Here is a 15,056-nt window from a genome sequence, read left to right on the forward strand (position 1 = left end):
CCAATGGACAAATCTGCCGCAAACATGTGGATCAAACAAAAAGGAGGTTCAGCAACCCCATAGAAGAAGCAGAGGAAGAACACGATATAGAGTTCACTCCACCACAGGTGACCAAACACCGGAACCAAAGGGAGGAGAGCCCAGTCACTGTGGGCAGTCCGGACAGGCCTGAGGCACTGCAAATAGCAGACACTCAGGCCAGCGCCCAACAACCGGAGCCCCAACTCAGGCGCTCCACAAGGGAGCGTAAACCACCAGAGAGACTCAACCTGTGATCCCAATAAGACTTTGGGGGGGAGGTGATGTCATGTATTCAACCAGCATTGTAACCCATGTATAATCTGACCTAAGTTGTACACTGTGAGAACAATGACCACTAGGTGGGAGACACTCCTAACCTGGACCTTCAGATATAAAAGGGAAAGCTCCACCCACCTTCATCACTTGAGTGCTAAGGAATAAAGGACAGGTCACAGACTGACCTTCTCTCAAGCATGGGCCTCGTGTGCATTTATACTGTGTAGTAAGGACGTATCAGATAGAGTGGTCAACCGTGTCAAAGGTTGCAGACAAGTCATGAAGGATGAGGAGGGATAGTTTGCCTTTGTCACAGTCACAAAGAATGCCCTATACCCCTTCCCCTTGATTCCTTTAGTCTCCAAAAATCTATCAATCTCAGTCTTGAAACATAGAAACATAGAAAATGGATGCAGGAGTAGGTCATTCGGCCCTCAACGACTGAGCATCCACAGCCCTCTGGGGTAGAGAATTCTACAGATTTACAGCCCTCTGAAAGAAGAAATTTCTCCTCATCTCATCATAGAGTTAAATGGCTTATCCTGAGACGTTAACCCCGAGTCCGAGACTCTCCAGCCAGGGAAAACAGTCTTTAAACATCTACCCTGTCAAGCCCTCCAAGAATGTTATATATTTCAATAACCTCATTCTTCTAAACTCCAGGGAATATATGCCCATTCTACTCAATCTCTCCTCATCACTCTGGGTTGGATTTGAATCCTAGTCATAGAGAAGGAAGGATGAGGAACATCATCCAATTTGCTTACATGTTAGTAAATCTTCTTTGTGGTCCTTGGGACTTCAGTGAGAGAGAGGTACAGGAATCTCGAGCCCTACAAGAAAGTGAAGCAGTGAAGAATGTGGTAGGAGTTTGCGAGCAGAGACAGAGCTCACAGGAGTTGAAACATTAGGGATTACTTTTTGGAACAAGTCCTATTTAAAAAAAAAAATTGACAGAAACTTGAACTCAAACTGTGCTGCCTGGGAGAAAATTTGAAGCCTGTGTCAATGATAAGTAAACTCTTCATGTCAGTTTCAAGGATATAATTCAAAAAGTGAAAAAAGGGAATTCCCATTCTACGCTTGAAGTATTACAGTGGATGAGTAAGCGTTTCAGAGAATCATCGAGCAGAAGGGAGAGTTTGTTTTGCCTTAAGTTTCATTCTCCCAAGGACAGAAAGTTAAGTGGCAGTGCTTTAAATAAAAACTTTGGAATATACTTGGGCAAATGAAACATATATTAAAGCAAAGAGTTAGACAGACCACTTCATGTTGTTAATCGGGAAAGAAAAAGAAAGAGAGAGATCGAGAGAAAAAGAAAGAGAGAGAGGAAGAGTGTAAGAGAGAAAAGAAAGAAAGAGAGAAAGAGAGAGAGATCGAAAGAAAAAGAGAAAAAGAAAGAAAGAGTTGTATTTATATAGCAGCTTTCACGACCACTAGATGTCTCAAAGCGCTTTACAACCAATGAAGTACTTTTGGAGTGTCGTCACTGTTGTAATGTAGGAAACACGGTAGCAAGCTCCCACAAACAGCAATGCGATAATGACCAGATCATCTGGTTTTGTTATGTTGATTGAGGGATAAATATTGGCCAGGACATTGGGGATAACTCCCCTGCTCTTAGAAACATAGAAAGGAGTAGGAGTAGGCCATTCGGCCCTTTGAGCCTGCACCACCATTCAATAAGATCATGGCTGATCATTCACCTCAGTACCTCTTTCCTGCTTTCTCTCCATACCCCTTGATCCCTTTAGCCTTAAGAGCCGTATCTAACTCCCTCTTGAATATATCCAATGAACTTGCATCAACAACTCTCCATGGTAGAGAATTCCACAGGTTAACAACTCTCTGAGTGAAGAAGTTCCCCCTCAGCCAGATAGGGAATGGAAGACCAACAGGAAGAGCAGTGCAAGGAAGGTAGTGCAGGGGTCCCCTGCGGTCATCCCCCTGCAAAGCAGATACACTGCTTTGAGTACTGTTGAGGGGGATGACTCATCAGGGGAGAGCAGCAGCAGCCAGGTTCATGGCACTGTGGCTGGCTCTGCTGCACAGGAGGGCAGGAAAAATAGTGGGAGAGCAATAGTGAGAGGGGATTCGATTGTAAGGAGAATAGATAGACATTTCTGTGGCCGCAACCGAGACTCCAGGATGGTATGTTGCCTCCCTGGTGCAAGGGTCAAGGATGTCTCGGAGCGGGTGCAGGACATTCTGAAAAGGGAGGGTGAACAGCCAGTTGTCGTGGTGCATATTGGTACCAAAATATAGGTAAAAAACGGGATGAGGTCCTACGAGACGAATTTAAGGAGCTAGGAGCTAAATTAAAAAGTAGGACCTCAAAAGTAGTAATCTCGGGATTGCTACCAGTGCCACGTGCTAGTCAGAGTAGGAATCGCAGGATAGTTCAGATGAATATGTGGCTTGAGCAGTGGTGCAGCAGGGAGGGATTCAAATTCCTGGGGCATTGGACCAGTTCTGGGGGAGGTGGGACCAGTACAAACCGGACGGTCTGCACCTAGGCAGGACCGGAACCAACGTCCTAGGGGGAGTGTTTGCTAGTGCTGTTGGTGAGGAGTTAAACTAATATGGCAGGGGGATGGGAACCAATGCAGGGAGACAAAGGGAAACAAAATGGAGACAGAAGCAAAAGACAGAAAGGAGATGAGTAAAAGTGGAGGGCAGAGAAACCCAAGGCAAAAAACAAAAAGGGCCACTGTACAGCAAAATTCTGAAGGGTCAAATTGTAATAAAAAGGCAAGCCTGAAAGCTCGGTGCCTCAATGCGAGGAGTATTCGGAACCCAGGAGAGGGCTCTGAGCTGGTTAGGGTGGGTGAGAGCTCAGATGAACAGGACCCCAAGAAAGAATGCGAAAGGCAGGAGACAACAGAGCAGAGTAGCACTGGGGTAAGTGTAAACCACAAGGTGACAGGAAGGGACAATATGTATGAATATAAAGTGGCTGCAGGAGTGGTAAAAACTAAAAATCATGGTTTAAAAACTATTATGAAAACACTACCTAAACGCACGCAGCATTCGAAATAAAGTAAATGAATTGACGGCACAAATCATTACAAATGGGTATGATTTGGTGGCCATTACAGAAACGTAGTTGCAGGGTGGCCAAGACTGGGAATTAAATATACAGGGGTATCTGACAAGTCGGAAGGATAGACAAGAAGGGAAAGGAGGTGGGGTAGCTCTGTTAATAAAGGATGATATCAGAGCAGTTGTGAGAGATGATATTGGCTCGAATGAACAAAATGTTGAATCATTGTGGGTGGAGATTAGAGATAGTAAGGGGAAAAAGTCACTGGTGGGCGTAGCTTATAGGCCCCCAAATAATAACTTCACGGTGGGGCGGACAATAATCAAGGGAATAATGGAGGCATGTGAAAAAGGAACGGCAGTAATCATGGGGGATTTTAACCGACATATCGATTGGTCAAATCAAATCGCACGGGGTAGCCTGGAGGAGGAATTCATAGAATGCATACGGGATTGTTTCTGAGAACAGTATGTTGCAGAAACTACAAGGGAGCAAGCTATCTTAGATCTGGTCCTGTGTAATGAGACAGGAATAATAAACGATCTCCTAGTAAAAGATCCTCTCGGAATGAGTGATCACAGTATGGTTGAATTTATAATACAGATTGAGGGTGAGGAAGTAGTGTCTCAAACGAGTGTACTATGCTTAAACAAAGGGGACTACAGTGGGATGAGGGCAGAGTTGGCTAAAATAGACTGGAAACACAGACTAAACTGTGGCACAATTGAGGAACAGTGGAGGACTTTTAAGGAGCTCTTTCATAGTGCTCAACAAAAATATATTCCAGTGAAAAAGAAGGGCAGTAAGAGAAGGGATAACCAGCCGTGGATAACCAAGGAAATAAAGGAGAGTATCAAATTAAAAACCAATGCATATAAGGTGGCCAAGGTTAGTGGGAAACTAGAAGATTGGGAAAATTTTAAACGACAGCAAAGAATGACTAAGAATGCAATAAAGAAAGGAAAGATAGATTATGAAAGTAAACTTGCGCAAAACATAAAAACAGATAGTAAAAGCTTTTACCGATATATAAAACGGAAGAGAGTGACTAAAGTTAATGTTGGTCCCTTAGAAGATGAGAAGGGAGATTTAAGAATGGGAAATGTGGAAATGGCTGAGACCTTAAACAATTATTTTGCTTCGGTCTTCACAGTGGAAGACACAAAAACCATGTCAAAAATTGCTGGTCACAGGAATGTGGGAAGGGAGGACCTTGAGAAAATCACTATCACTAGAGGGGTTGTGCTGGACAGGCTAATGGGACTCAAGATAGACAAGTCCCCTGGTCCTGATGAAATGCATCCCAGGGTATTAAAAGAGATGGCGGAAGTTATAGCAGATGCATTCGTTATAATCTACCAAAATTCTCTGGACTCTGGGGAGGTACCAGCGGATTGGAAAGCAGCGAATGTAACGCCTCTGTTTAAAAAGGGGGGCAGACAAATGGCAGGTAACTATAGGCCGGTTAATTTAACGTCTGTAGTGGGGAAAGTGCTTGAAGCTATCATTAAGGAAGAAATAGCGGGGCATCTAGATAGGAATAGTGCAATCAGACGCTACAAGGATTCATGAAGGGGAAATCATGTTTAACTAATTTACTGGAATTCTTTGAGGATATAACAAGCATGGTGGATAGAGGTGTACCAATGGATGTGGTGTATTTAGATTTCCAAAAGGCATTCGATAAGGTGCCACACAAAAGGTTACTGCAGAAGATAAAGATACGCAGAGTCAGAGGAAATGTATTAGCATGGATCGTGAATTGGCTGGCTAACAGAAAGCAGAGAGTCGGGATAAATGGGTCCTTTTCGGGTTGGAAATTGGTGGTTAGTGGTGTGCCACAGGGATCGGTGCTGGGACCACAACAGTTTACAATATACATAGATGACCTGGAAGAGGGGACAGAGTGTAGTGTAACAAAATTTGCAGATGACACAAAGATTAGTGGGAAAGCGAGTTGTGTAGAGGACACAGAGAGGCTGCAAAGAGATTTAGATAGGTTAAGCGAATGGGCTAAGGTTTGGCAGATGGAATACAATGTCGGAAAATGTGAGGTCATCCACCTTGGGAGAAAAAACAGTAAAAGGGAATATTATTTGAATGGGGAGAAATTACAACATGCTGCGGTGCAGAGGGACCTGGGGGTCCTTGTGCATGAATCCCAAAAAATTAGTTTGCAGGTGCAGCAGGTAATCAGGAAGGCGAATGGAATGTTGGCCTTCATTGTGAGAGGGATGGAATAAAAAAGCAGGGAGGTCCTGCTGCAACTATACAGGGTATTGGTGAGGCCTCACCTGGAGTACTGCATGCAGTTTTGGTCACCTTACTTAAGGAAGGATATACTAGCCTTGGAGGGGGTACAGAGACGATTCACTAGGCTGATTCCGGAGATGAGGGGGTTACGTTATGGTGATAGATTGAGTAGACTGGGTCTTTACTTGTTGGAGTTCAGAAGGATGAGGGGTGATCTTCTAGAAACAATTAAAATAATGAAAGGGATAGACAAGATAGAGGCAGAGAGGTTGTTTCCACTGGTCGGGGAGACTAGAACTAGGGGGCACAGCCTCAAAATACGGGGGAGCCAATTTAAAACCGAGTTGAGAAGGAATTTCTTCTCCCAGAGGGTTGTGAATCTGTGGAATTCTCTGCCCAAGGAAGCAGTTGAGGCTAGCTCATTGAATGTATTCAAATCACAGATAGATAGATTTTTAACCAATAAGGGAATTAAGGGTTATGGGGAGCGGGCGGGTAAGCGGAGCTGAGACCACGGCCAGATCAGCCATGATCTTTTTGAATGGCGGAGCAGGCTCGAGGGGCTAGATGGCCTACTCCTGTTCCTAATTCTTATGTTCTTATGTTCTTATGTTCATCTCGGTCCTTACTAGCTTACCCCTTATCCTTAGACTGTGCCCCCTGGTTCTGGACTTCCCCAACATCAGGAACATTCTTCCTGCATCTAACCTGTCCAGTCTTGTCAGAATTTTATATGTTTTTATGAGATCCCCTCTCATCCTTCCAAACTCCAGTGAATACAGGCCCAGTCGATCCAGTCACTCCTCATAAGTCAGTCCTGCCATCCCGGGAATCAGTCTGGTGAACTTTTGCTGCAATCCCTCAATAGCAAGAACGTCCTTCCTCAGATTAGGAGACCAAAACTGAACACAATATTCCAGGTGAGGCCTCACCAAGGCCCTGTACAACTGCAGTAAGACCTCCCTGCTCCTATACTCAAATCCCCGAGCTATGAAGGCCAACATACCATTTGCCTTCTTCACTGCCTGCTGTACCTGCATGTCAACTTTCAATGACTGATGTACCATGACACCCAGGTCTCGTGCATCTCCCCCTTTCCTAATCTGCCGCCATTCAGATAATATTCTGCCATCGTGTTTTTGCCACCAAAGTGGATAACCTCACATTTATCGACCTTATACTGCATCTGCCATGCATTTGCCCACTCACATAATCTGTCCAATTCACCCTGCAGCCTCTTAGCATCCTCCTCACAGCTCACACCACCACCCAGCTTAATGTTATCTAAAAACGTGGAGATATTACACTCTATTCCTTCATCTAAATCATTGATGTATATTGTAAATAGCTAGGGTCTCAGCACTGAGCCCTGCGGCACCCCACTAGTCACTGCCTGCCATTCTGAAAAGGATCCATTTATCCCGACTCTCTGCTTCCTGTCTGCCAACCAGTTCTCTATTCACATCAGTACATTACCCCCAATACCATGTGCTTTGATTTTGCACACCAATCTCTTGTGTGGGACCTTGTCAAAAGCCTCTTGAAAGTCCAAATACACCACATCCACTGGTTCTCCCTTGTCTACTCTACCAGTTACATCCTCAAAAAATTCTAGAAGGTTTGTCAAGCATGATTTCCCGCTCATAATTCCATGCTGACTTGGACCGATCCTGTCACTGCTTTCCAAATGCGTTGCTATTTCATCTTTAATAATTGATTCCAACATTTTCTCCACTACTGATGTCAGGCTAACCGGTCTATAATTACCCGTTTTCTCTCTCCCTCCTTTTTAAAAAGTGGTGTTACATTAGCTGCCCTCCAGTCCATAGGAACTGATGCAGAGTCGATCGAATGTTGGAAAATGATCACCAATGCATCCACTATTTCTAGGGCCACTTCCTTAAGTACTGTGGGATGCAGACTATCAGGCCCCGGGGATTTATCGGCCTTCAATCCCATCAATTTCCCTAACACAATTTCCCACCTAACAAGGATTTCCTTCAGTTCCTCCTGCTCACTAGACCCTCGGTCCCCTAGTTGTTCCGGAAGGTTACTTGTGTCTTCCTTCATGAAGACAGAACCAAAGTATTTGTTCAACTGGTCTGCCATCTCTTTGTTCCCCATTATAAGTTCACCTGAATCTGACTGCAAGGGACCTACGTTTGTCTTCACTAACCTTTTTCTCTTCACATATCTATAGAAGCTTTTGCAGTCAGTTTTTATGTTCCCAACAAGCTTCCTCTCATACTCTATTTTCCCCCTCCTAATTAAACCCTTTGTCCTCCTCTGCTGAATTCTAAATTTCTCCCAGTCCTCAGGTTTTCTGCTTTTTCAGGCCAAATAGTGCCGCGTGATCTTTTATGAACACCTGAGAGATCAGACGGGGTCTCGGTTTAACAGTTCATCCGAAAGACGGCACCTCCAACAGTGCAGCACTCCCTCAGCACTGCACTGGAATGTCAGCCTAGATTTTTTTGTGCTCAATGGTGGAGTGATTAAAATCAAGAGGCTAGAATTTGAGGAGTGCAGAGGATCTTGAATGGTTGTAGACTGGAAGTTGTTCGAGCTAGAAAGGGGCGAGGCCATGGCGGGATTTGAAAACAAGGATGCAAATTTAAAATCGAGGCATTGCCAGACTGTTGGCCAATGCAGGTCAGTGAGCACAGGGGTGATCAGTGAACAGGACTTGGTGCAAGTTAGGAGATGGACAGCAATGTGATAATGAATAGATGTTGCAGTGACGTTGGTTGAGCGATAAATATTGGCCGGGACATTGGGGAGAACTCCTCTGCCCTTCTTCGTAATACTGCCATGGGATATTTTACATCCACCTGATGGGGCAGACGGGGCCTCGATGAGACCTGATGCCTGGATTCCTCCCATAGTTAAAGCACTGGGTATTAGAAGAGAATGATCCAGGGTGTTTGGCCTTCCAATTTTTCCTCCCATCCTGATGGCTGTGCCTAATGTCCTTTTGACATTTTAACAGCTAGGAATGGATAATCAACACCTAACCTATCAAGGGAACTGTAATATATGCACCTGTGAGTATGCTCACAGGTTTGTGGTGCTGTTGAATTGTGTGTGGCGTAGCCAGTCACGTGATGTTCACAAGACTCAATAAAACCCCAGCCAGTTGGGTTTAGGGGATCCACGATGAGGCAGGTGATTGTGAGCCCAGTGGATGAACTGGTAATGTGTAGTGTGATTGTTAAACCTTTGTTAATAAAACAACTAGTTCTTAATAGCAATGTGTTGCTATGAATTCTTAAGCAAAGAACCCATGAAACAAATACATTACAGGGATGACTTTCTGCTACTCTGCACCACAATGTATTTGCACCATCGTTGCAGTCAATAGTTTCCAACAGGATTTGGCTGACTGCTTCATTCTTCACCCACAGCTCTTGGTAGCATGAACATTTGCTGTGGTAAAATAAGTTAGACTGTAGCAGGATTTCATATCGCACTCTGATTCTCTGCAATCGATGTCAGTTATGTCAGTGTAATCATGCTCAATCCTGTTGGAGATTATTCACTCAAACATTATGTTGAAGGCAGAACAGGATATGGGATTTACAGAGGCAGCGGAAGAGAAAAGAAAAATCCATCTGAATTTTACAGTGGATGGGGAAGAATAATGCATCATTGATGGCGATAAATTCAAATCATCTCTCAGCTGTAGACAGCCACTATTTACGTTAAAAAAAAATAGATTGTGCCCACTGGAAAGACATGCAATGCATGAAATCAAACCCAACATCTGCTGTTTAACTGCAAGGCTCACGTTCTGGCCCATCGAGGAACAAATCGCAGGAATCTCTCATACGAGGCAAGTAGTCTGATATATAAAGCAAACAGTGGCTTGGTTCGCACACAACGAATGGGTGAAGTAAGATTGATGACATCGGAACTTTATCAGCTGTCTTGTGAGGAAGGGAGGAAAGGGGAGAAAATTCAATCGTGGAAGCACTGATTATCAGATCGGTTTCTGCCACCATGTCCGAGATACACAGTTCTGCCCATAATGCAAGTAAGAACATGGCTCGGCAATATTACTGCTTGATGGCTACTGGAAAATCCAGTCCTCTGTTATTTTACTATGTTGTAGATAAAGGCAGCCATTCCTTGCATTGCTCCTATTGGCTAAATGAAACTCAGGTTCATAGTAAGCAATTTTAAGTGATTAATGAATTGGGACACCGGCCATTATTCTCCCATCATTATTCCAGTGTCAGCTGTGGCTCAGTGGGTTTCTGAGTCAGAAGGTTGTGCGTTCAAGTCCCACTCCAGGAACTTGAGCCCATAATCTAGGCTGACACTACAGTGCAGTGCTGATGGAGTGCGGCACTGTCGGAGGTCTTTCGGATGAGACATTAAACTGAGGCCCCGTCTGCCCTCTCGAGTGGTGATAAAAGATTCCATGGCACTATTTTGAAGAAGAGCAGGGGAGTTATCCCCAGTGTCCTGGGACAATACTTATCCCTCAATCAACATAAAAACAGATTATCTGGTTATCATCACATTGCTGTTTGTGGGAGCTTGATGTGCGCAATTAGCTGCCGCGTTTCCTACATTATAGCAGTGACTATATTTCAAAAAGTACTTAATTGGCTGTAAAGCACTTTGGGGTGTCCTGGGGTCATGAAAGGTGCTACACAAATAGAAACATAGAAAATAGGTGCAGGAGTAGGCCATTCGGCCCTTCGAGCCTGCATCACCATTCAATATAATCATGGCTGACCATGCAACTTCAGTATCCCATTCCTGCTTTCTCTCCACACCCCTTGATCCCTTTAGCCGTAAGGGCCACATCTAACTCCCTTTTGAATATATCTAACGAACTGGCCTCAACAGCTTTCTGTGGTAGAGATTTCCACAGGTTCACAATTCTCTGAGTGAAGAAATTTCTCCTCATCTCGGTCCTAAATGGCTTACCCCTTATCCTTAGACTGTGACCCTGGTTCTGGACTTCCCCAACATCGGGAACATTCTTCCTGCATCTAACCTGTCCAATCCCATCAGAATTTTATATATTTCTGGAGTAAAAATAAAACTGGGAAGGTGGCTCAACCATGGCTAACAAAGGAAATTAAGGATAGTGTTAAAGCCAAGGAAGAGGCATATAAATTGACTCGAAAATGCAACAAACCTGAGGACTGGGAGAAATTTAGAATTCAACAGAGGTTTAATTAGGAGGGGGAAAATACAGTATGAGAGGAAGCTTGCAGGGAATATAAAAACTGACTGCAAAAGCTTCTATAAATACATGAAGAGAAAAAGATTAGTAAAGACAAATGTAGGTCCCTTGCAGTCGGATTCAGGTGAATTTATAACGGGGAACAAAGAAATGGCAGACCAACTGAACCAATACTTCGGTTCTGTCTTCACGAAGGAAGTTACAAATAACCTTCCGAAGGTACCAGGGGACAGTGGGTCGAGTGAGAAGGAGGAACTGAAGGATATCCTTATTAGTCGGGAAATTGTGTTAGGGAAATTGATGGGATTGAAGGCCGATAAATCCCCGGGGCCTGATAGTCTGCATCCCAGAGTACTCAAGGAAGTGGCCCTAGAAATAGTGGATGCATTGGTGATCATTTTCCAACAGTCTATTGACTTTGGATCAGTTCTTATGGACTGGAGGGTAGCTAATGTAACACCACTTTTTAAAAAAGGAGGGAGAGAGAAAACGGGTAATTATATATCGGTTAGCCTGACATCAGTAGTGGGGAAAATGTTGGAATCATAAGAACATAAGAATTCGGAACAGGAGTAGGCCATCTAGCCTCTCGAGCCTGCTCCGCCATTCAATAAGATCATGGCTGATCTGGCCGTGGACTCAGCTCCACTTACCCGCCCTCTCCCCGTAACCCTTAATTCCCTTATTGGTTAAAAATCTATCTATCTTTGACTTGAAAACATTCAATGAGCTAGCCTCAACTGCTTCCTCGGGCAGAGAATTCCACAGATGTACAACCCTCTGGGAGAAGAAATTCTTTCTCAACTCGGTTTTAAATTGGCTCCTCCGTATTTTGAGGCTGTGCCCCCTAGTTCTAGTCTCCCCGACCAGTGGAAACAACCTCTCTGCCTCTATCTTGTCTATCCCTTTCATGATTTTAAATGTTTCTATAAGATCACCCCTCATCCTTCTGAACTCCAACGAGTAAAGACCCAGTCTACTCAATCTATCATCATAAGGTAACCCCCTCATTTCTGGAATCAGCCTAGTGAATCGTCTCTGTACCCCTTCCAAAGCTAGTATATCCTTCCTTGAGTAAGGTGACTAAAACTGCACGCAGTACTCCAGGTGCGGCCTCACCAATACCTTATACAGTTGCAGCAAGACCTCCCTGCTTTTGTACTCCGTCCCTCTCGCAATGAAGGCCAACATTCCATTCGCCTTCCTGATTACCTGCTGCACCTGCAAACTAACATTTTGGGATTCATGCACAAGGACCCCCAGGTCCCTCTGCACCGCAGCATGTTGTAATTTCTCCCCATTCAAATAATATTCCCTTTTACTGTTTTTTTTCCCAAGGTGGATGACCTCACACTTTCCGACATTGTATTCCATCTGCCAAACCTTAGCCCATTCGCTTAACCTATCCAAATTGCCTTGCAGCCTCTCTGAGTCCTCCACACAACCCGCTTTCCCACTAATCTTAGTGTCATCTGCAAATCTTGTTGCACTACACTCTGTCCCCTCTTCTAGATCATCTATATATATTGTAAACAGTTGTGGTCCCAGCACTGATCACTGTGGCACACCACTAACCACTGATTTCCAACCGGAAAAGGACCCATTTATCCCGGCTCTCTGCTTTCTGTTCGCCAGCCAATTCTCTATCCATGCTAATACATTTCCTCTGACTCCGCATACCTTTATCTTCTGCAGTAACCTTTTGTGTGGCACCTTATCGAATGCCTTTTGGAAATCTAAATACACCACATCCATCGGTACACCTCTATCCACCATGCTCGTTATATCCTCAAAGAATTCCAGTAAATTAGTTAAACATGATTTCCCCTTCATGAATCCATGCTGCGTTTGCTTGATTGCACTATTCCTATCTAGATGCCCCGCTATTTCTTTCTTAATGATAGTTTCAAGCATTTTCCCCACTACAGATGTTAAACAAACCGGCCTATACTTACCTGCCTTTTGCCTGCCCCCTTTTTTAAACAGAGGCGTTATATTAGCTGCTTTCCAATCCGCTGGCACCTCCCCAGAGTCCAGAGAATTTTGGTAGATTATAACGAATGCATCTGCTATAACTTCCGCCATCTCTTTTAATACCCTGGGATGCATTTCATTAGGACCAGGGGACTTGTCTACCTTCAGTCCCATTAGTCTGTCCAGCACTACCCCCCTAGTGATAGTGATTGTCTCAAGGTCCTCCCTTCCCACATTCCTGTGGCCTGCAAATTTTGGCATGATATTTGTGTCTTCCACTGTGAAGACGGAAGCAAAATAATTGTTTAAGGTCTCAGCCATTTCCACATTTCCCATTATTAAATCCCCCTTTTCATCTTCTAAGGGACCAACATTTACTTTAGTCACTCTTTTCCATTTTATATATCTGTAAAAGCTTTTACTATCTGTTTTTATGTTTTGCGCAAGTTTACCTTCGTAATCTATCTTCCCTTTCTTTATTGCTTTTTTAGTCAGTCTTTGCTGTTGCTTAAAATTTTCCCAATCCTCTAGTTTCCTACTAACCTTGGCCACCTTATACGCATTGGTCTTTGATTTGATACTCTCCTTTATTTCCTTGGTTATCCACGGCTGGTTATCCCTTCTCTTGCCGCCCTTCTTTTTCACTGGAATATATTTTTGTTGCGCACTATGAAAGAGCTCCTTAAAAGTCCTCCACTGTTCCTCAATTGTGCCACCGTTTAGTCCTTGTTTCCAGTCTACTTTAGCCAACTCTGCCATCATCCCACTGTAGTCCCCTTTGTTTAAGCATAGTACGCTCGTTTCTGACACAACTTCCTCATCCTCAATCTGTATTACAAATTCAACCATATTGTGATCACTCATTCCGAGAGGATCTTTTACGAGGAGATCGTTTATTTTTCCTGTCTCATTACACAGGACCAGATCTAAGATGGCTTGCTCCCTTGTAGGTTCTGTTACATACTGTTCTAAGAAACAATCCCGTATGCATTCTATGAATTCCTCCTCCAGGCTACCCCATGCGATTTGATTTGACCAATCGATATGTAGGTTAAAATCCCCCATGACTACTGCCGTTCCTTTTTGACATGCCTCTATTATTCCCTTGATTATTGTCCGCCCCACCGTGAAGTTATTATTTGGGGGCCTATAAACTACGCCGACCAGTGACTTTTTCCCCTTACTATCTCTAATCTCCACCCATAATGATTCAACATTTTGTTCATTAGAGCCAATATCATCCCTCACAACTGGCCTGATATCATCTTTTATTACCAGAGCTACCCCACCTCCTTTCCCTTCTTGCCTATCTTTCTGAATCGTCAGATACCCTTGTATGTTTAATTCCCAGTCTTGGCCACCCTGCAACCATGTTTCTGTAATGGTCACCAAATCATACCCATTTGTAATGATTTGTGCTGTCAAATCATTTACTTTATTTTGAATGCTGCGTGTATTTAGGTGGAGTGTTTTCATTCTGGTTTTTAAAACATGATTTTTAGTTTTGACCCCTCCTGCAGCCCTTTTATATTCAGTGGCTCTTTTTGTTTCTTGCCTTTGGTTTCTCTGCCCTCCACTTTTACTCATCTCTTTTCTGTCTTTTGTTTTTGTTTCCCTCTGTCTCCCTGTATTGGTTCCCATCCCCGTGCCATATTAGTTTAACTCCTCCCCAACAGCACTAGCAAACACTCCCCCTAGGACATTGGTTCCGGTCCTGCCCAAGTGCAGACCGTCCAGTTTGTACTGGTCCCACCTCGCCCAGAACCTGTTCCAATGCCCCACGAATTTGAATCCCTCTCTGCTGCACCACTGCTCAAGCCACGTATTCATCTGTGCTATCTTGCGATTCCTACTCTGATTAGCACGTGGCACTGATAGCAATCCCGAGATTACTACTTTTGAGGTCCTACTTTTTAATTTAGCTCCTAGCTCCTTAAATTCATCTCGTAGGACCTCATCCCTCAATCAATCATTGAGGATGTAATAGCAGCGCATTTGGAAAGCAGTGACAGGATCGGACCAAGTCAGCATGGATTTATGAAAGGGAAATCATGCTTGACGAATCTTCTGGAATCTTTTGAAGATGTAACTAGCAGAATAGACAAGGGAGAACCAGTGGATGTGGTGTATTTGGACTTTCAAAAGGCTTTTGACAAGGTCCCGCACAAGAGATTGGTGTGCAAAATCAAAGCACATCGTATTGGGGGTAATATACTGATGTGGATAGGGAACTGGTTGGCAGACAGGAAGCAGAGAGTTGGGATAAATGGGTATTTTTCAGAATATGGA

This window comes from Pristiophorus japonicus, chromosome 20 (genome assembly GCF_044704955.1).
Source record: "Pristiophorus japonicus isolate sPriJap1 chromosome 20, sPriJap1.hap1, whole genome shotgun sequence".
NCBI lineage: Eukaryota > Metazoa > Chordata > Chondrichthyes > Pristiophoridae > Pristiophorus > Pristiophorus japonicus.